This window comes from Ictidomys tridecemlineatus, chromosome 5 (assembly GCF_052094955.1).
Source record: "Ictidomys tridecemlineatus isolate mIctTri1 chromosome 5, mIctTri1.hap1, whole genome shotgun sequence".
Lineage (NCBI taxonomy): Eukaryota > Metazoa > Chordata > Mammalia > Rodentia > Sciuridae > Ictidomys > Ictidomys tridecemlineatus.
Window position 1 is genome coordinate 177,654,852 of NC_135481.1, and position 23,915 is coordinate 177,678,766.

Genomic DNA, 23,915 nt, shown 5'->3' on the forward strand with positions numbered 1-23,915 from the left:
TGCCTGCTCCTTCACATAGCGTGGTGGCTGCTTTCCTGTAAGCAAATCTGAGTAGTTGCCACACAGGCCTTATGACCCTCAAAGTCTTAACAGAAAGTTTGCTGATCTCTGAGATAGACAGTCAAGACTTGAGGAAAATGGGATTTAAGAGAATACTATCAGCTTAATCTAACACTGTAAACTAACATGGATTCAAGCTTGAAATGTTCAGAAAATTTCACATGTAGATGGTAAGAATCTTAGGTCAAAGAATGGGGAGTGTAAAGTTCTCTAATAAAGAAGAGAAATAAACTTTTATTGGACATCACTTTAAAAATTGGTATATTTACAGATTCTTCAATAAAGCTCCAAGGCAGATTTGGAAGATGTTAATTGAAATATTTTCCTGGTTTGCAGAGAATGTGCCATAAAGGATAATTCAGGCTGAAATGTATCTCATCTTCTTGCGTTAGCAGTTCTTGAGTAATTATTTGCTTTTCCCCTGAAGTTCTTTTGTTTGTAAATCTTTCACAGACCAATTGGGGCCAATTATCTTCCACAAAATTAAAATCAAATAGTTGGTGCCAAGCAGCTCTTTAATGCAGCTGTTTCTCCTTAACCTTGGGCATTTTAAAGGATGCTATTTTGTTTCCCAGCTGAAGCTTTCTCATTCTATGATGTGGTCAAGGCACTTGAAAATTAGTATTTCCAACAGACATTTTGCAGTGTTTCAACCTTTCTGAGCATTGTCATTCCTCCCATATTAACAGCCCAGGAGCACCTTAGGTTTAATAAAGAATTTTATTTTTACTCATATTTATTTCACCATGAATGCAAGCAGAAGAAACAAGTGAAATCATATTCCTAGGGAATTGTATCCAACAAAAGAATGAAATGTGATATTTCAGGTGATGACAAAACATTCTTCCTTATTGATATTCATGCCCCCAATTATCACATCTTCATAATCAATTAACATTCATTGAAATCTTATAACATGCATGGCACTGTCCTCTTAAACTTTTTGGATCAGGACCTCTTTACTCTCTGCAAAAGTTGAGGATCCCAAGCAGCTCTTGTTTATGTGAGTTTTAGCTATTGATATTTACTACATTAGAAACTAAGGATAAGAAAATATGTAACTATTCATTCATTTATTTCAAAAAAGCAATATGATGGCTCAGTTGCCCATGATTTGAATCCCAGCTACTTAGGAGGCTGAGGCAGAACTTCAAGTGTGAGGCTAACTTGAGTAATTTTGCAAGATGCTGTCTGAAAATAAAAAATAAAAAGGGCTGGAGATGTAGCTCAGACATAAAGCATCCCAGGGTCAAACCCAATACCAATAATGAAATTAAATAAAAATAGCAATACTATGCTTATTACAATGAAAAAAAATTATGAGATTATTAAGTGAGTTCATAAATTTTGCAAGATGCAAGACATAGAAAAATCAATTGTATTTCTACCTACTGGCCTGAAAATAGGGACATATAAATTTAAAATACTATTGCAATACAATTATGAATTCTCCAATCACAAAAAAGAAACTACTTAGATGTAAATCTAACAAATCATCAACAGGACTTATATACTGAAAGCTACAAACACTAATTAAAGATCCAAATAGATGGAGAAACAAATATATTCGTGGATTAGAAGATTCGGTAAAGTGTCAGTTCTCAAAATAATATGTAGTTTAATTGATATGAAAATATCACAAGTTTTTCATAGTAGAGATTAATAAGATTAATCTAAAATTTATATAAAAAGACAAAGGTTCTAGAAGGGCTAATACAATTTTGAAAAAAAAGTAAAATGTGAGGAATTATTCTACCCAATTTTTAGTCTTATTATCAAGCTAAAATAATCAAGAGTATGAAAATTTCTGAAAACTAAAAACAACAACAAAATCTTAAGACACATTATATATAGGGAAATGATGGTAAGGATTCTGATGAAGGGGCTGGGGTTGTGGCTCAGTGGTAGAGTGCTCGCCTAGCATGAGGCAGTGGGTCCAATCATCAGCACCACATAAAAATAAAATAAAGATATTGTGTCCAGCTAAAACAAAAAAAATTAAATTATTTTTAAAAAGAATTCTGGTGACTTCTCATAATAAACAATATAAACTAGGAAACAATTCAATGACATTTAAAGAGTATTAAAAAAAAAGAGGCAAGCCCAGAATTCTATATGCAATAAAAATGTTCTTCAAAATTAAGGTGCAATGAAGACGTTCAGAGAAAAATAAAATCTGGGTTAATTTGTTTCCTTGGACCTGAAAAATAAGAAATATTTTTTAAAAATTCTTTTACATATATTTTTAGTTTTTATGGACGTTTATTTTATTCATTTATTTATATGAGGTGCTGAGAATCAAACACAGTGCCCAACACATGCTAGGCAAGTGCTGGGGTTGTGGTTCAGTGGTAGAGCACTTGCCTAGCATGTGTGAGACACTCCATTCGATTCTCAGCACCGCATATAAATAAATGAATAAAATAAAGGTCCATCAACAACTAAACAAATTTTTAAAAAGAAATATTAAAGGAAATTCTGATACTAGACGAGAACTTAGATCTATAATATAAATTAAGAGCATTGGAAATGGTTTATAAATATTTAACTCTCACATGTTAATTTCTTTAAAAATAACTGAATACTCAAGGAAAAAACAATAAAAGTGTACTGTGGGATTTATAACTTACATAAAATAAAAAGGGAAGAAGACAGAAATGTAAGTGTTCTACCATAAGGTTTTAAAGTTATACATAAAGTGGTCAGAATTTTTTTAAAGAATCGAAAGTCCAGAAATAAACCCATACATCCTTCATCACCTGCTTTTTGACAAGGAGGCCAGGATTATTGAACGGAGAAAGAATAATCTTTTCAACAAGTGGCATTGGGACAATTGGATATGTAAATGCAAAAGAATAAAGTTGGACACCTACCTCACATCCTATACAAGAGTTAATTCAAAGTGGACTGAAGAACTAAATACATAAGCTAAAACTATAATATTCTTGGAAGAAAACAGATTAAAATTTGCATAATCTTACATTAGACAATGATTTCTTGCATTAGACACCAAAATCACAAGCAATTAAAGAAAACTATATAAATTAGACTTCAAAATAAAAATCCTTTTGTGCTTCAAAGGATTCTATAAAGAAAGTGAAAAGACAACACTCAGAATGGGAGTAAATATTTATAAATCATTTAGCTGATAATGTTTAATATACAGAATTTACAAGGAACTCTTGCTATTAACAATATTAAGGCAAAAATCTCAATTTTCAAAATGAGCAAAGGATTTGAATAGATATTTCTCCAAAAAGCATAAGCAATTGGGCAATCAACACATGAAAAGATGTTCAACATTACTGGTTAATATAAAAATGAAAATCATTACTACAATGAGATATAACTTCATATCCTGTAGGATGGCTATAACAATGATTTTTTTAAAAAATAACAAGTGCTGAAAAGGATGTGAAGAAATTGGAACCTTTATACATTTCTAATAGGAATGTAGTATTGTGCAACTACTGTGAAAAAGTAGTTCAGCAGGGATGGGGTTGTAGCTCAGTGGTAGAGCACTTGCCTGGCATGTGTGAGGCACTGGGTTAAATTCTCAGCACCACATATAAATAAAAAAATAAAATAAAAGTCCATAAACAATAACAAAACAATTTTAAATAAACTAGCCTTGGGGGCTGGGGATGTGGCTCAAGCAGTAGCACGCTCGCCTGGCATGTTTGCGGCCCGGATTCGATCCTCAGCACCACATACAAAACAAAGATGTTGTGTCTGCCGAAAACTAAAAAATAAAATATTTAAATAAATAAATAAATAAACTAGCCTTGGGCTGGGGTTGTGGCTCAGTGGTAGAGCGCTCTATTTCAATATAAATATTCTTAAAAAGCAAATAAGATGATCTTGAATCTAACTATAACAATAATTATATAAAATAGAAATGATCTGCCTTTGCTTAAAAAGGTGCTGATGCCCTGCATACCTGCCTTACAATATTTTCTTCTAAAACAATACAAAAATAAAAACCAAACAACATCCAAAACAAGAAGAGTGAAACAAATGTACTCAAAAGTCATGTCCCCAGCATGGCCTGAAGTCAGAGAAGTCTGAAACTTCAAGACAGTTATAAGAAGAGAAAAGTTACCAAATTCTAATATGTTATTTTCAGTCCTCCCACCATCCCCTTGCTCTGCTGTCAGGTTCTGTGGGGAGCAGACAAGTGGAGAAACAGTGAGGGAAGAGAGCATACCCTCTTCTGGGGCCAAGGCAGAAAGAATAATACCTACTGAATATGAAAATTAAAAAGAATGGGCTGGAGTTGTGGCTTAGTCATAGAGCGTGCACCTAGCACATGTAAGGCCCTGGGTTCGATCCTCAGCACCACTAAAAGTAAATAAAATAAAAGTATTGTGTCCAACTACAGCTAGAAAATAAATATTAAAAAAAAGAAGATCTAGATAGGCCAGAATAAGGAAGTAAATTGAAAGCATAGGTAACTTAAAGAGAGAACCTTTAAAATGCATTGCTTCTGAAGGAAAAAAAGACAAGGGATGAGTCAAAGATGACCAAATAAAGAGTGGACTTTTTAATACAGGGGAAGGGGATACTGGATGGCTGTTAGGAAAAAAAGTAAATTAGCTGCATACTTTATGGCATTCATAAGTAGAGACTCCACATGGATTAGAGATCTAGGTGTATAGAATGAAGTCCTGTACTTACTAGGAGAAAATCTGAGTCAGTTCTACTATAATAAGATCCAGAACAAGAAAAGAAAAGATTGACAAATTTTACTATTTTAAAAGTTTGTCATGACCAGAAAAAATATTTCATAAAGTAATAAAGTAACTTATATACTGGGTGAAAATAATTGCAGCATTGCCATAGACAAAGGGCTGATCTCCCTAGTGTGTAAAGAATTCTTAAAATTTGAGTAGAGAAGCTGGGATATAGCTAGTGGTAAAGCACTTGCCTTGCATGTGTGAAGCCCTTGGTTCTAGCCCCAGCACTGCTAAGAAAAAATAAAAAAGAGTAGAAAGGATTAAAAACCTGAAAATTGGAAAAATAAAATTGTGAAATGACTTGGACGACTTCACATACATGCCAAAAAATATATAAAAGTTGGCAAAAATTAAGTTTGACAACACATTCTCATGTAGGGCTGTAGGACACTGGTACTCTAATATATCAATGGCAGGAATGCAATTTAGTACAAGCTATTTGGAGAGAAATTTGGCAATGCCTAACAAAACTTCATATACACTTACCTTCATTTGTTGCAGGTTTTTTTTTTTTGTGTGTGTGTGTGTGTGTGTGAGGGGTACTGGGGATTGAACTCAGGGGCACTCAGCTACTGAACCATATCCTCAGCCCTATTTTGTATTGTATTTAGAGATAGGGTCTCACTGAGTTACTTAGCACCTCCCAGTTGCTGTTTTTGAACTCATAATCTTACTGCCTCAGTCTCCTGAGCCACTGGGATTACAGGCATGTGCCATCAGGCCCGGCCATTTTTTACAGTTTTATTGAAATATTTTTCATATATCATAAGTTGAGTGATTTGTAGTGTATGGTTCAGAAGTTTTTAGGATATTCACCAAAATCATGTAAGCATCACCACAATTCAATTTTAGAACTTTTCCACACCCCAGACAGAAATTCCCGGGCATCAGAAGTTATTTCCCATTCCTGCCCACCCTCACCTCACCAGTCAACCGCTAAATGTATTTATTTTCTCTCTATGAATTTGCCACTAACTTTTATTTATTTATTTATTTATTGGTACCCGCTATTGAACCCACAGGCTATTTACCACTGAGCCACATCCCCAGCCCTTTTTTTATATTTTATTTAGAGACAGGGTCTCACTGAGTTGCTTAGGGCCCCACTAAGTTGCTGAGGCTGATTTGAACTTGTAATCCTCCTGCCTCAGCCTCATGAGCCACTGGGATTACAGGCATTACCTTTTGACATAGCAATCCTAAGAATCTCCAACAGTATGAAAACACATATCCATGCAATTATTCATTGCCAGGATTGCTTGTGTTTATAAAATGGGGATAAAATCTAAGTGTAACTAAATAGGAGAAGTGGGTACGGCTACACAATGAGCTACTACATGGCTATAAAACAGAATCAGGATGATCTCTATCAACAGATATGGAGTGACTTCCATAATATTCTGTTAAATGAAAAATAAACCAAGTACAAAAGAGTGTCATGGCCTGAATTTTGTCTCCTCAAACTTTGTAGTATTTTGGAGTCATAATTCTCAGTACCTTTGAATGTGACTGTATTTGCAGACAGAGGTTTTAAAGAGATGATTAAAGTTAACTTGAGTTTGTTGGGGTGGGACTTAGCAGTCTGACTGGAGTCCTTATGAGAAGAGGAAATTTAAACACACAAAAAGACTGCAGGAATGTGTACACAGAGGAAAAAATCACATGTGCACTCAAAGAAAAGGCAAACATCCATCAGATAAGGAGAGGTCTGAGAAGCAATCAAACCTGCAGACAATTTGCTACTTACCTTCCAGTCTCAGAATGTGAGAAAATAAATTTGTTATTTTAGTCACCCAGTTTGTAGTATTTTACCATGGTAGCCCTAGCAAGCAACATAGTATGTATCATTTTATGGAAAACAGAAAGAATATATGATGTATGCAAACATCTGCTTATTTGTGCAAAGGACATACAGGGAGGATAAACCAGAAATTATTGTAAAGGTTACCTACTGGGGAAGGTATAAGAATAAGGGATGAAATATGAATTTTCCTAAGTTTTTACCAAAACTTAATAACTTTAACTTAAAGTATAAAAACCTCAAACAAATCCAAATTTGGGGAACTTCTACAAAATATGTGGCTAGCACTCTTTAAAAGAATCAAATCATAAAACATAGAAACTGGAGGTGCTATCACAATTTGAAGGGACTAAACAGTCATGACAACTTATTGCAATGTGGGATCCTAGATTGAGTCTTGCACTAGAAAAAGGACATTAGTGGGGGAAACTGTAAAATTCAATGTACATTCACTAGTAGCATCATATCAACATCAATTTCCTTGTTTTGAACATTGTCCTATGTTATGTATGATGTTAATATTAAAGAAAGAGAGATGAAAGATGTATAGAAACTAGTATCTTGCAGGTTTTCTCTAAAATTGTTGCAAAATAAAGTCTTTTAAAAAGTATAGGAGTTATGGCCTAGGCAGAATCAAAGTGGGCCCATGATTTTTGCCCCAGAGGGGTTTTGCATATATAATTAAGGTTACTAATCAATTGACTCTAAAAAGGAATATTATCTAGGGGAGCCTAACCCAACCAAATGGACTATTTAAAAAAAAAGAATTTTATCCCTCTGTTGGCAAAAGTCAGAGAGATTCAAAGTGTCAGAGAGTTTATGGGAGGGAGATTTTTGTTGCTGGGATTCTATTGCTACCATATTGTGAGGGGGCCACATGAAGATTCATGCATGCAGTCTCTAGGTGGTGAAGGGAGCCACCAACTAGTAGCCAAAAAGAAAATGAGAAGAAATCCTTAACAATGAATGTAGCTACAGCATAACAGACTTCTGACCTATAGAACTGTGAGTTAGTAAGCTCTGTGATACATTGTAATTTGTTTCACAACAATAAAACTTTAATATAAATACTAACATTAGACTGGATGGAAAAGCAAGACCAAACTGTATGTTGTTTACACATAGACACACATATAGAAGGACATGGGGATAAAACAATGTCCTACATGTATATACGAACAGTAACCATAAGAGAGCTGAAAGTTAGCCAGGCACTGTAGTGCACTCCTGTAATCCTGCGGCTCTTGAGGCTGAGGCAGGAGGATAACAGGTTTGAGGCCAGTCTCAGCAATTTAGCAAGGCCCTAAGAAACTTAAGGAAATAATCTCAAAATAAAAACCAAAAAGGGCTGGGGATGTTTCAGGCTCAGTGGTTAAGTGCCCTTGGGTTCAATCCCTGGGGAAAAAAGAAAAAAAAAAAAAACCTGAAAGTTAATGGCTCCACTCAAATTAGACAAAGTAAAATTCAGGATAATGAAGCACCAAAGAGTTAAAAAGAACTATTTCTTAATAATAAAAAGGTCTATTCAACAAAAAGGCATAGCATATGCCTATGTGTATGCATACAATAACAAAGTTTCAAACAATGAAATAAAAGCTGGCAGATGGAAAGGAAAATAGACAAATATACAATTACAGTAGGAGATCTCAGCACCTTTCTCTTAGCAATTGATAGAACAAGTAGTCACAGAATCAGTAATGCTGATTGTCTTAAATGACACAATGTAAGCCAAATGGACAGAACTGCCAATTATCAGACTGTCTACTCAAATGGAAAAATATACACTCTTTCCAAGTACATCTGGAATATTCATTCATATAGACCATATACTTGACTATAAGTAGCTCTCAGAACATTTTATAGATTGAAATTATATAGAATATGCTATATGCCTATTGTAAGCCACATGAGAATTAAATAAGGAAACACTAATGAAAAGTTATGTGGCAAAATCTCCAAAACTCTTGAAAATGGGAAAATATGATTCTTATTTGTCTTATATCCATGAGTCCAAGAGGAAATCAGAAAGGAAATGAGAAAATATTTTGAAATGAAAAATAATTAAAACCATGTATAGACATTTGTGGATTGTACAACCCTAAAGTAGAACACAAAAATTTTAAGAAAATCTGGAAATAAAAAGATGGTTCTTTGAAAATTTTTAATAAAATAGATAATCTCTAGCTAGCCTGATTAAGGACTTGAAAAATACTCATAGTATAAATGAGAAGTTATTATTTACAGACCTTACAGAAAGTATAATAACCAAAATAAAATTGGCAGATTTGATAGTAGACCAGAGATAATAGATAAATGAGTCTATGAATTTAAAGATAGAACAATAGAAATTTTAAACCGAACAACAAAGAATAATTATTTTTTCAAATGAGCAGAGCAAAATGGCACAATATCAAAAGGCCTAACTATTATGCCATTGGAGTTTCAGAAGAAAGGGAGCAAGAGTACAGAACAGAAAACTTATTTGAAGAAATAATGTCTGAGAACTTCACAGATTTGATGAGTCCAAGAAGTACAGAAAACACCAAACAAAATAAACCAATAGAAATCTGTGATACAACACTTCATAATCAGTCTGTTGAAAACTAAAGACAAAGAAAATGTACTGAAAGTAGACAGAGTAAAAATGGCATATTACTTGTAAGAAACCAAAGATTTGATTGCTATGGATTTCTCATCATAAACGATGGAGACCAAAATGAAATGAAACACTTTTAGCATGTTAAAAATATATAACCCAGAATTCTATATCTAAGGAAAATTTCCATGATAACTGAGCATGAAATAAAGGTAGTTCTCATTCTCAGATGAAGGTATATTTCCTGTAGACCTGCTCTAAAAGAAATCTAGAGAAAGTTCTTCAGGGAAAAGGAAAATGATACCAGAAGGAAACTAGAAACATCAGGAATCAAGGAGGAGCAACAGAAATGGGAAGTATCTGGGTAAATGTAATGGACTATTTTTCTTCTCTTTAGTACTTTAAAATTTTTGATGGATAAAAGCTAAAATTATAAGCTGGGTGTGGTGGTACATGCCTGTAGTCTCAGCTACTTAGAAGGCTAAGAGGGGAGGATCATTTACAATGTTAGAAGAATTGTCTCAAAAAAAAAAGTTATAATATTGTCTAATGAGGTTTTCTATGTGAGTAGATGTAAAATATGCGTGAAGTAAAGGGAATAATATAGTGGTAGCATTTCTATATTCCTGTAGAATATAGACTTTAAGTAAACTGGAAATTTGTGCATATTGTAATCCCTTTAGCAGTCATTTAAAAAATAACTAAACAGAATGATGTAAAAAAATGCGATAGAAAACTGAAAGAATTCAAATAGTTCAAAGAGGACAGGAAAGGGGAAATAAGGAACAAAAAAGGGGAAAACCTAGAAAATAAATAATAAAATGATAGATCTAAATCCTAACATTATCACATTAAATGTAGATGGTCAAACACATCTAATAATATGCAGAAAATGTTAGAATGATTTTTTTTAAGAATATGAGCAAGTATGTGCTGTCTACAAAAAATTCATTTCAAATATAATGATGTATTATCCAGGTGTGATGGCACCTGCTTTTAACCCCAGCTATTCAGGAGGCTGAAGCAGAAGGATTGCAAATTCAAAGTCAGCCTCATCAACTTAGTGAGACCTTGTCTCAAAATAAGTAATAACAATAAAGATATAGCTAGGCTAAATGTAAAATTATGTGAAATGTGAAAACATTAATCAAAAGAAACTCAGTGGCTATATTCATATCAGAAAAAGTAGACTTTAGAGCAAAGAAAATTCTAATTGTAAATAGGGGAATTGCATAATGATAAAAGCATAAATTCACCAAGAATATATAATAAGTACATGTACACCCACCAGAAGAGTACATGAAATGAAAACTGATTGAATTGAAAGGGAAATTCATAGAAAAATTCACAATGATAGTTGGAATGCCAGCACTCCTATCTCAGTAATTAATACAACTATGAGAAAATAAGTGAGCATACAGAAGAACTCAACAAAATGGATCTAATTGAGATCTATAGGGAAGTCCATTCAACATCTGCAAAACAGACATTTTTTCCCCAAGTACACATGGACTGTTCACCAAGGTAGACCATATAATGGGTCCTATAATTAGTATAAATTCAGAAGACTTTAAATCATGAAGAGTATTTTCTTCCACTGTAATGGAATAGACTGAAATCAAAACAGAAAGATTTCAGTAGGATATCCAAACATTTGGATATTAAGCAATATACTTCTAAATGATCAAAATGTCAATAGTAATTCTCAAGTGAAATTATGATTTTTTGTTGGGGGAAGACTGGGGATTGAACCAGGGGCATTCTACCACTGAACTACACAGCATTTTATTTTTAATTTTGAGACAGGGTCTCACCAAGTTGTCCAGGCTAGCCTCAAACTTATGATCCTCCTGCCTCAGGCTCTGGAGTTGCTGAGATTATAGGCATGTACCAGCATGCCTCGTGAAATTATAAACTTTGTGTGTGTGTGTGTGTGTGTGCGTATGGTGCTAGGGATTGAACCCAGGGCCTTGTGTATGTGAGGCAAGCACTCTACCAATTGAGCTATATCCCCAGCCCATAAACTATTTTGAACTGACAAAAATAACAATACAACAACTCAAAAAAGTTTTATTTCTTTTTTATTGATTTTTTAAAAAATAAATTACAGCAGAATCCATTACAATTCTTATTACATGTATACAGCACAATTTTTCATAACTCTGGTTGTATATAAAGTATGTTGACACCAATTCATGTCTTTATACATGTACTTTGGATGATGATATCTATCACATTCCACCATTCTTGCTAATTCCCTGCCCCCTCTCTTTCCCTTCCACCCCTTTGCCCTATCTAGAATTCATCTATTCCTTTCATGCTCCCCCTATCTACCCCACTATGAGTCAGCTTCCTTATATCAGAGAAAACATTCGGCATTTGTTTTTTGGGGATTGGCTAACTTCACTTAGCATTATCTTCTCCAACGCCTTCCATTTACCTGCAAATGCCATGATTTTATTCTCTTTTATTGCTGAGTAAAATTCCATTGTGTATATATGCCACATTTTTTTTATCCATTCATCCACTGAAGGGCATCTAGGTTGGCTCCACAGTTTAGCTATTGTGAATTGTGATGCTATAAACATTGATGTGGCTATGTCTCTGTAGTATGCTGTTTTTAAGTCTTTTCAGTATAAACCGAGGAGAGGGATAGCTGGTGGTTCCATTCCCAGATTTCCAAGGAATCTCCATATGCTTTCCATATTGGCTGAACCAATTTGCAGTCCTACCAGCAATGTATGAGTGTACCTTCCCTCACATCCTTGCTAACACTTATTGTTATTTGTCTTCATAATAGCTGCCGTTCTGACTGGAGTGAGATGATATCTTAGAGAAGAGTGCAGTTAAAGTAGTGCTTAGAGGGAAATTTACAGCATCAAATGCTTCTATTAGAAAAGTCTCAAATTAATAATTTATCCTGGTACTTTAAGAAACTAGAAAAATATACTCTACTGTCATGTATATCTAAAAAGAATAAAAATTTTAAAAAGAAACTAGGGCTGGGCTTGTGGCTTAGTTGTAGAGTGCTTGCCTATCATGTGTGAGACCCTATGTTCGATCTTCAGCACCACATAAAAAGATAAATAAAAGTTATTGTGTTCATCTATAACTAAAAACAATTTAAAAAAGAAACTAGACAAATAGAAACGAATTAAACCCTAGGCCAGCCAAAGGAAGGAAATAATAACTATTATAACAGGAATCAATGAAACTGAAAACAGGGTAGAGAAGAAAAAACTTAGAAAACTAAAAGCTAGTTCTTTCAAAATATAAAAAAAATAAACCTCTAGAAAAACTGAAAATAAAAAAGAGAGAAAAGATACAAATTGTCAATATTAGTGGAGTTATCACTATAGACCCCACAGATATTTAAAGAGTAATAAGGGAAGACTATAAACAATTCCATCCACATAACTTCAACAGCTTAGATGAAATGGAACAATTCCTTGAAAATCACAGATAATCAAAATTTCCTCAAGATGAAATAGATAACCTCAACACTCCTATAACTATTAGAGGTTTTGAATTCATAGTCAAAAACCTTACCAGAATAGGAATCTCTAGTCCCAGGTGGTTTCACAGTTCACATACTATACTATTTCATTTCAATACATCCTCAAAAAGATAAAACTATGGTGGCTGGGGTTGTGGCTCAGTGGTAGAGTGCTTGCCTAGCATGTGTGAGGCACTGGGTTCGATTCTCAGCACCGCATATAAATAAGTAAATAAAATAAAGGTCCATTAACAACTAATAAAAATATTTTTTAAAAAATAAAGCTATGATATAAAGCAATAGTAATAGGTTATATAATGAGTGGTTGCTAGGGTTTCAGGAGGAATGGGGTGAATTTGGGAGAACAACCACAAAGTGATAGCTCAAGACATTTTTTTTAATTGATGGAACTGTTTTGTGTCCTATTTTGGTGGTGGGCATATGAATCTACACACATTAAAATGAAGTACACAAAAACATCAATTTTACTATATGTTTATTTTAAAAAAATTGTGTAGAACCAAGACTCCTTGAGAAGACGGTTCATTCCAGAACTGGAGTACAGGAGGCATAAAATGAGATTGGAACACCTTATGCTATAAAGTAAGGAATTACTCAGAATTATGATGGGTACACGTCTCAAGAGCAATGCAGCAGGCTTGAAGGAGCTCCTACTATGACCATATCTGGGACAATTTTAGCACCAAAATAATTAAGGACAGTAATAAATTAGAAATCATTAAAATCAGAAAGCCATTAATTCTAACTTATACTATAACCAGTAGAAGAGATGGGAGGATAGTTGCATACAGTAGAATGCCCAATAATTACTGGTGAATGTGGAAAGAATGCTGATATTGTAAAACAATTTTGTAGCCATCATAACAAAGTTTAGTTCCAGCAAGATTATCAGTGATTGCTAAATCTAAGGGCAAGTTTTGATGAGATGCAAGATATTGCATGAACTTAGAGTGTATCACCTAGATGGTTTATTGGTTGCCAAGAGAAAACATGTAACTCTGAAGTGGAAAAATCAGACAACTTGAACAGCTGATCACAATCATCATCTCCAATAAGAGGCATATGTATATTGTATGTCTCTAGATATTAAACCTTGAGGAGAACATAAAGAATTTATATAATATTCTAATTATCAATGCATAACATGAATCTAATTGAGGAAATATCAGACAAACCTCAAATGTGGGATGTCCAATTATTTTTTAAAGAAAAAGAAATTCTATAGAACAGTTCTAGATTAAAAGATACCAAAGAGATGAAAACTAAATGCAATGACTGATCACACACTGGATCCTCTGCTAGATAGAATGGGAGAAAAGCCATAATGGACATTATTGGACAATTAACAATATTAGTGTATGGACAGTAGATTAAAACATTATATAAATGTTAAATTTTCTGATGTTAGTCAACAACTTCTAATTAGGTCATAAGATATTCTAATTCTTAGGAAATACACAATTTGTGTGTGTTTAGGCCATGATGTTTACAGCTACTCTCAAATTGATCAGAAAAACAAAAACATTCTTCACAGAACTAGAAAAAAACAGTCCTAAAATTAATTTGGAAGAATAAAAGACCCAGCAAAGCCAAAACAATCTTAAGCAAGAAGAGTGATGCTGGAGGCATCTCAATACCTGATCTCAAATTATACTACAGAACTGTAGTAACAAAACCAGCATGGTACTGGCATCAAAATAGACAGGAATATCAGTGGAACAGAAGAGAAGGTACAGAGACAAATCCACAAAATTACACTCACTGATAATTGACAAAGGTGCCAAAAACATAAATTGGAGAAAAGATAGCCTTTTCAACAAATGGTGCTGGGGAAACTGGATATCCATCTGTAGAAGATTGAAACTAGATCCCTATCTCTCACCTTGCACAAAAGGTCAAGTCAAAGTAGATCAAAGACTTTAGAATTAGAACAGAAACTGCTAGAAGAAAACAGAGTCAACACTCCAACATATTGGTGTAGGGACCGACTTCTTTAACAAGATCCCAAAAGCTCAAGAAATAAAACCAAGACTCAATAAGTGGGACAGTATCAAATTTAAAAACTTCTGCACAGCAAAGGAAATGATAGAGTATGATGAGAGAGCCTACAAAATGGGAGAAAATCTTTGCCAGCTAGTAATCTGACAGAGGATTAATAACTAGAAAATATAAAGAACTCAAAATGCTTAACATAAAACAAAAACAAAAACAAATAACAGAATCAAGAAATGGGCAGAAAAACTAAACAAACATTTCTCAAAAGATGAAACACAAAATGCCACAATATACAAAAAAAGTTCAACATCTCTAACAATCACAGAGATGGAAATCAAAATTACACTGAGATTTTATCTCATCCAGTCAGAAAGGCAGTTACCAAGAATACAAATAATAAATGCTGATGAGAATTTTGTGGGGGAAAGTGCACATTCATGCATTGTTGGTGGGATTGCAAATTATAAAACCACTCTGGAAAGCAGGGGATTCCCCAAAAAATAAGGAAGGGGGAACCACTATATGACTCAGATATCTCACTCTTCTGTATATATATCCAAAAGAATTAAATTCATCATACTGTAGTGATACAGCCACATCAATAGCAGTACAACTCACAATGGCCAAGATATGAAATCAGTCCAGGTACCTGTCCACACATGAATGGATTAAGAAAATGTGATATATATACATAATGGAGTTTTACTTGGCCATAAAGATAAAATTATGGCATTTGTTAGTAAATGAATGAAACTGAGGAGTATCATGCTAATTGAAATAAATAAGCCAGACTCAGAAAATATATGGAAGCAAGAGCAAAATAAGGGGGGAAAATGTCAGGGTGGATATCATGAAGAGAGAAGAAAGACCCATGGCACAGAAGGAGACTGAGGCAGGGGGGAAAAATTGATCAGAAAAACAAAAACATTCTTCATGCAACTAGAAAAGACAGTCATAAAATTAATTTGGAAAGGGGAGAAAATGCAGACCAAATCTGACAAAGTTACACTATGTTCATGTATAAATGTACCACAGTGAATTCCACCTTTGTATATATCTATAAAGCATCAATAAATTAAAAATAAATAGTTATAATCAGTGACTTGAAAAATTGTGTTCTATATGTGTAATAAGAAATGAATTGCACTCTGTCATCATGTATAACAAATTAGAATAAATAATAATTTCATTAATAAATAAATAAATGAGTGGAAGGTAGACCAGGAGAGTAGAGGAAAGGGAATGGGGCGGGGGGGGGGGGGAGAAGGGAAAGGAAAGGGGTGGGGACCAGAAACTGAAATGGAGTAAATTAAATTACATGCATGTATGATTATGTGAAAATGAACCCAACTATTAAGTACAATTACAGTGCACTAATAAAGAGAACAAAAACTGCGTGTGTTCGTGTGTGTGTGTGTGTGTGTGTCTAAGTGTTTTTTCAGAGAAAGAGAGGAAAAATAATAAAGCAAATGAGATGTTAACAGAAGTGGGGCTGCAGTTATGGCTCAGGGGCAGCGCGCTTACCTAGCACATGTGAGGCACTGGGTTCAATCCTTAGCACCACATAAAAATAAATAAAGGTATTGTGTCCCCTACACTTAAAAAAATATTTTTTAAAAAGAAGTTAAAAATTTTTAAAAAATGTTTACAGAAGGTAAAGCTAGGTAGGGGAAATTCAGGTGATTTATGTACTGTTTTTATTTTTTCAAGTTTTTCATAAATATTAAATTAATTCTAAGTTTTTTAATCTAGTCTTTAGAAGGCAATGAAAAGGAAATGAATAAACAAACTTTAACACAGGAAATATATTCATGACACACATATCTGACAAAGAATCTCTATATAAACAACTCCTACTGGATAATAAAAGACAAGTTCAATTTAAAAATATTTTTTTTAGTTATAGACTGACACAATACTTTTATAATATTTTATTTATTTTTATGTGGTACTGAGGATTGAACACAGTACCTCACACATGCTAAGTAAGCACTCTACCACTGAGCTACAACCCCAGCCCAACAAGTCCAATTTTTAAATGGGCTAAGCTTGTCACAGTGAAATAAACTTGAGCTAAGGTAGGAGGATAGCTTGAACCCAGGAGATGGAGCCCAGCCTAGGCAAAATAGTCAGAACCCATCTCAAAAACAACAACTAAAAAAAGTAAAATGGGCTAAAATATGGGATAGACTATTCATAAAGGAAGGTCTACAAATAGCCAAAAAACATTAAAAAACTTAAATATCATATGCATCAAAGAAATACAAATTAAATCACAATGAGAGATCATTTTACATCCGCTAAAATATCCCTTTAAAAACTCACAAAAAAAATTTAAAAAAAACAAAACTACCATTAACAGGCAAAAGGATGTGGAAAATTCTTATATATAGCTGATGGGAACTTAAAAATGCTTTCCCACTTTGGAAACCCAACTGCAGGGCAAGTCTCAAAATGTATCATACTATTCACATATGGTCTATGGGTTGCCCTACCTGTAAATTACACCTCTATTATAAAAAGAAAAGGGGGGGAATGAGGATATGTTACAACACTGTTTAAAACTTTGAACTTCCTGTCCTCAAGACCCCGGTTCTTTACCACAGCTTCCAGGGGCCTCTATGACCTGGCCTCACTTCTTTGCCAGAACATCCCCTGTGCCCCTCCTTATTCACTGTGCTAGAGCTACACTGGTCTTTTCTGAGTTCCTCACACATTACAAGCCCTTTTCTGCCCCAAGACCCTGGTTTGCTATTTCCTCTGTTTAGAACTCTTTTCCCAGCTTGTTGCCTGCTTGGTTTCTCCTATTCTGAAGTCTTATCTCTACCATCATGTCCTCAAAGGGCTCTTTCCTGACCACCCTGTCTAAGGTACGCCCAGTCCAATAATTCTTCTTCTTCTTCTTTTTTTTTTTTTAGTTGCCAATGGACCTTTATTTTATTTATTGATACGTGGTGCTGAGGATCAAACCCGGTGCCTCACACATGCCACTGAGCCACCACCCCAGCCCTCCAATAATTCTTTGACCTCATCCTATTTATGACCTTTTTGGTATGCATTCTTGCTATATGTTTCAATTTTGGTTTTGGTTTCGGTTTTGTTGTTCATTTTTTATTTTCTTCTTCCTCCATTTTCAATGTGTTATTCCTGTAATACTGTATCCTCATTGACTAGAATAGAGCCTGCCAGATAAAAAGTACTTACTAAATATCTGTTGACTGAATGAATAAATTGTCCTCTGAAGTAGAAGGTAGAAGGCAAGTCTTTAGTGAATACAAAAACATAACTGGGGCTGGGGTTGTGGCTCAGGGGCAGAGCGCTTGCCTAGCACATGTGAGGCACTGGGTTCGATCCTCAGCACTACATAAAAATAAATAAAGGTATTGTGTCTATCTATAACTAAAAAAAAAAAAAAAAAAAAACATAATGAGGAATGTACTCCATTAGTCCAATTTATCTGCAGAGATATTCCAGAATTTCTTGGAAGGTCTGGTGGTAACCTGCATCATGAAAAAATTACAAGGGAAAAACCTGCATAGATTTAAAGTGCAAAGATTTGAGACCTGGGTGCTTAGTATATCAGAGGTTCTGAGTTCAATTCCCAGCACCAAAAATTGTTAATAAACTGTTAAGATTTAAATTAATTTTATAATAGAAATGATTTGCAAAGATAATTTAGTGAAAATCTGCCATATAAAAATATAATTTAGAAAATGTTAAAATATCCTGGGAAATAACAAAATGTTACTTCGCTCCAGACATAATCACTGAGGGACCAAGAATCACTTGGAATTAACAATATTGCAGAAGTCAGGCTGGGTGCAGTGGCATATGTCTGTCAATCACAGCTACTGGGGAGAAGCGGGCAGGAGGGTCACACATATGAGGCCAGACTCAGCAACTTAGCCAGACACTGTTTCAATATACAAAGTAGAAAGGGCTGGGAATGTAGCTCAACAGTAGAGCCCCCTGGGTTCAATGTTCAGTACCACAAAACATAACAATTAAAAACCAATATTGCAGAACTCAGGAATCATGGTAAGCAGGGACAACTTATATGTGTATCAATCACTTGATGAGCAAGCCAAGGTTCCATATAAGAGGCCTCTGAATCTCACCCAAAGAGCTTACCTGTCAATATTGAAGGGAATGTGAGAAGTGAATGAAACTTTCCTTCATATGACGCATAAAATAAAAGAGCTGATATGTTGAAATGAGCAAAAGACACATACAGAAAGAATGCCCCAAACAAGCAAAACTTAACTTCGGGTGTTAGAAGTCAGGTTAGTGGTTCTCCTTGGGAAAAGACTTGGGGAGGGAATGAGGGGCTCTAGGTGCTGGTCATGTCCCGTCTCTAGACTTACATTCTGGTGTTCTGAGTGTGTTCAAGGTGAAAATCCATCCAGCCAAACACTTCTCTGTACATGTGCTTTCTTTCACTAAAAACTTGACTTAAAAGACAAGTGTGTCCAGAATACTTAGGAATTAGGCAAAAGGGGAAAGATGACTAAAAAGAAACTAAGCCATCAAGTAAAAAAGTCAGCTTGTCCCAACACACAGGGTCTGAACCAGTTCCCTCTCCCCAGGGAGGGCAGATCTTCAGGCTGTGCTCTTATCCACAAGAATGCCTGCCAGGAGGGGAGGCCAGTCTTTGCTGATGTCAAGGAAGACAGAAGTCCAGGGCAGATCAGTGAGTAGGTGAAAGCCTCACAGGCAGTTAGAGATGGGCACAGGGCTGTCTGCAACCACTCTTTCTGACTTTCTGAACCAGAGAGCCTGGTCACACTCCTCATCCTCCCATCTGTTCAACAAGCTCACATGGTGGTTGAGAATGTTTCACATCAACTACTTTTGCTCCAAGCCAATTCCTCTTAAACAAACAAACAAAAAACAAAACAAAAATACACCCGAATGCAAAGAAAATCTGTAAGCACAGGTTTGGGGATCAGTCCAGCAGGCGATTTATGGCTGGATCCCACCTGTGTGGAGGCCATGCAAGGGATTATGCAGCCCTCCCCCGATGCAAGCCCATATTCCTCTTCCTTTTCCTTTGCCCTCTGAGCAAAATGCAGACTCTAGAGGCTTTGGGGACTGCTTTACCCCAAGAGTCAGCCAGACAGCTTTTAAATTGGACACAGACTCTAGCTTTACAATCCTTCCCGATTTCCTGCCAAAATCTGAGTAAGTCTTCCCAGCCCAACTCAAGTCAGTTTTCACTCACCGCCCAATCCACTTCTTTGTGTACATTCTCCTCTGAATTATGTCCTTTCTTTTCATCAATCAGAGGTGTCACCCTCCCCACAGCCCCACTCTCAGACATCGGATCTTTTTCCTTCCATGTTCTATTTTTCTTGTCTAAGGCTTTCTCTCCCCGTTGTCACCAGCGCCCTGGCTCTGCTTCCTTCCCTCCTTTGCCTAAATCTGAGCACTGGCTCCCTGGCTTCCTCAAGCCCACTGCAGCAGCTGCCAAGTTGACATGATGCCTGAACGGGCACCCATCTGCAGAAGCACTTGGAAGAGGGAAACACTCATCCTTTTCCTCGATGGGCAAGTCTGATGGGCTTTCCACCTTCTTGGCCCCTTTTGAAGATTGCATTCCAAGCCAAAGCCACTTACAAAAACATGAGGGTTTCTGCACTGGACACTAGAACAGCCTATTTTAAGTAATTGTCTCGATTTGGCTACACATTTCCTTATGTCTTTGAATTTGCAAGAGCACTGGAGCAATAGAACAGAGTATTTGTTTCCTGGACACATAAAATCCCGTTTTTCAAAGCTTCAACCTAACAGACGCTGAAACAAAATACCGCAACCTGCCGCTTTCCTCTTTGAGGTAAGGGTCAGGTCTCCTTCCTTCATCTGTCTGACAGGATGTTGGAGTAATCAAATCAAACAGCTATAATGGGCCCCCATTCCTGGTAATTACCTTTGCATGGGGCTGTCCTGCTGAGGGTTGTGCCCAAAGTAAAGCCATCATTGTTAATGCCTTATCCTTAATGGGATCCCTGTGGCTGAAGGGAAGGTACACAGACAAACTCTGTACCTTCCATGTGACTCACATCCTTTTCCTTCATGTTTACAGAGCAGCTTGAGCCAAAGAGCCATCTCCTTCTCAGGGCTCAGGGAGATGGGAAGCTTTCTTATAGAAGAAACAAGCAAAAAAATAAATAAATAAAATGATAAAAAGAGGAGGAGGGGGAACAAAGGAGGAATTAGAGAAGGAGGAAGGAGAGAAAGAAAAAAATTCAGCCATGGGCATATAACTATAGCATAGATATTGTATTGTACAGCAACACCTGAGAATGCTAAAGAAATTTCTTTTTCCCCCACTGGGTGGGGCTCTACTCTTGTTATTCAGGGCCCTGTTTCAGGAACTGTCAGTATCTGCTTTCCAGGTCTACAGAAAGGCTCTGAAATCATGATGTAGTATTTAGATTGATGGTTCTTTGAACAGAATCAGGGAATCTCTTGGTCTGTGGAGATTCCTCCGATTGTTCCATGGACTGAGTCAAAATACTGTTCACACAAGTGTGTTGATTTTTTTGTTTTGTTTTTTTTTTGTTTTCACTTTTTTCCCCTTGAAATATACTTTCCACTGCGGATTTGAATCAAAATTTAAAAGTACCAAAATAAACATTTATAAAGGGAGTTATGAATGGTAAGAAAGGAAAGTAAGATCCTTTCTTCCCTTGGCTTCCCATTTCCCAGTATCATTTGTTCCTGCTTTTGACTCTCACCACTGCTTTCTAGCTTGATGCCCACAGCTTGCAAACAGAAGCAGCTCCTGGCAAGAAGAACCACTCTCTGCTGCCAGGGCTGTCTTCCTCAGGTTTTTCTTGCCAGGATCAGGAGCTGAGATGTGGGGTGAAGGGTTCGTGAGGCTGTGCTTTGGATGATCTGTTTTTCCTCATCCTAGCCCCACAGCAAGAGTTAACCCCAGGAGAGCTGGGTGCTGGAGGAGGGTTTTGTGAGTTATCTAATGACCTGGTTGTTAGCCACATGGCACCACAAAACTGCCCAGACATTCAGGCTGCTCAGTTACCAAAAGATATTCAGTTCTTTGTGGGACTAACTTATACAGTCTTATTTTCCTAGAAAGTTTCAAAATTGTAAGTAGTAAATTGAAGTGGACTTGCAGACTTCCAGTTGGATTTTGTGAAAATGAATGCAATGCCATTTATCTATCTACTAATTCTGCTGTGTGTACAAAGTACTCTCTGATAATTCAGATGCCACCCTGTATTATCCAGATGCTGTTAGGCTCTCGATCTTTGGTGTAGATCTGCCCAGGAAAGAAGCAATGTTCTTCCCATTTTCTGAAAGTAGGAAGATAACTGGTTTACTCTAAGTATGATTGGAAAGAGAAGACGAAGAGGAGGAGGAGGAGGAAAACCAATTCCAACATCTGGATGGAATTTATTACACACCTCCTGGGATCCCCCTGGTTCCTGAATGTTTCAGTCACTGATTTCCTTTTCCAAGTCTGTGGAGGCTCATGGACTCACACTGTCTGGGAATGCTGCTGTGCTGCCAGTTGCTGCCAGTTGGTTTAAATAAGTTGTTTGGTTTGGTTTGGTACTGGGGATTGAACCCAGAGTCCTAAACCACTGAGTCACATCAGTAGCCCTTTTTATTTTTATACAGTATCTCACCAAGTTGCTTAGGGCCTCAGTACGTTGCTGTGTGGCTAGTGTTGAACACATGATCCTCTTTCCCATCTTCTGAGTTGCTGGGAATACCACACACCACAATACCCTGTTTGAAATAGGTTTTAAGATGCTATTTCCCTGTCCAAACCCCTGCCATCAGGAGGTGAGACATGCCATGTATGCATGCTCACTTGCTTCATTGTGCACACCCAGTAGGAAGGTATTCGCCACTTGTGGAGACACCGGAAGTTCTCTGCTATCTTGTATGCCATCTCAGCCCTAGATTCTACCTCATGTAGGTAGAGTTCGTGAAGATATATGTTTGGTTCCTGTTATGGTTAAGGTTTCTGGACACATCAGGATATAGCAGAAAGAGGATCAGAGAGACTCAGAAGACCTGTTTTCAGATCCAGTTGCCATTACCTGCTCTGTGATTTAAGCTGGTTTATCTGCCTTCTCTGAGCCTCAGTTGCTTTGTGGATAAATAATATCTTCAATGGAGATACGGCCGTGTGAATTGAGTTAGTGGTATTTGGTGCAACTCAATGCACATGAACTGCATCTGAATCTAGAGGAGCATTTTGTGGCTAAGGAGGACTCTACATCAAAAGAGGAGGGTTTCACATTTATAATGTGAAGCTAGGGAAGAAGTTCAACAATTTTCAAATCCTTTGTCTTTCTATAATTTCTGCAGGATAATTGTTTTTAAGATGGAGTGGTTTGGAAGGCCAGTGAACTCCAAGTAAGATTGTCAGTGTTCTAAATATTGATTCTGGTCACAATAGAGGTAGGTAAGTTTGGGCAAGCTTTATTTTTATACTTTAATTTCTGCTTGTTTTCTCTTAGAGCTAATGGCAATAATTATACTCTACTTTTTGAAAGCATAGTACTATGGTAAATCTTTTTTTAAAATGGGGTCTGCTGAACATGGTGGGAGAAGCATGTATTACTTTAAAGGTTGAAGCAGGAAGATCACTTAGACTCAGGAATTAGAAGCTAGCTTGAAAACCTCTGTTAAAAAAGGGGGGGATGGGGAGCTTGGGTGTGGCTCAGTGACAGAGCACTTACCTAGCATGTGCGAGGTCCTGGGTTCGATCCTCAGCACCACATAAAAACCCACTAAATAAAATATATTGTGTCCAACTACAACTAAAACATAAATATTTAAAAAAAATTTTTAAAGGCAGGGGGAGGAGGGATGGAGTTATGGCTCAGTGGTAGACCACTTGCCTAGCATGCATGAGGCACTGGGTTTAATCCCCCACACCACATAAAAATAAACAAATAAAGGTATTGTGTCCACCTACAGTTAAAAAAAATTTTTTTTAATAGGGGGAAGGGGTCTATAAAATATATAAGACCTGTAAAAGTATAATTTATTGTTAACCTGGTCAAAAACTTTAAACAATCATGCTAACCTAGTACTTTAAACAATCCTGCTAACCTAGTACACTCTGGGATGAGGTCTTAGTCTGTTTTGGTTGCTATAGCAATACCTGAAAATGGGTTTATTTTGGCTTTTGAGTCTAAATCCTTAGACTTAGGAGGCTCATTTTATATC

General features: G+C 36.1%; 1 long non-coding RNA gene across 6 annotated transcripts in view; it reads left to right on the forward strand.

The window, feature by feature from the left end:
• Nucleotides 1–23,915, forward strand: part of LOC110598617 (uncharacterized) — a 67,664-nt gene that overhangs the window by 38,073 nt on the left and 5,676 nt on the right. For 2 of the 6 annotated variants that reach the window (XR_013439649.1, XR_013439652.1), the window contains one exon: nucleotides 23,049–23,141. The exons of 3 other annotated variants lie outside the window; for them this stretch is intronic. This is a non-coding gene — a long non-coding RNA (uncharacterized LOC110598617). Of the gene's footprint in view, nucleotides 1–23,048; nucleotides 23,146–23,915 lie in introns of all 6 variants that reach the window. One more of the 6 variants, XR_013439650.1, reaches the window with a different exon arrangement.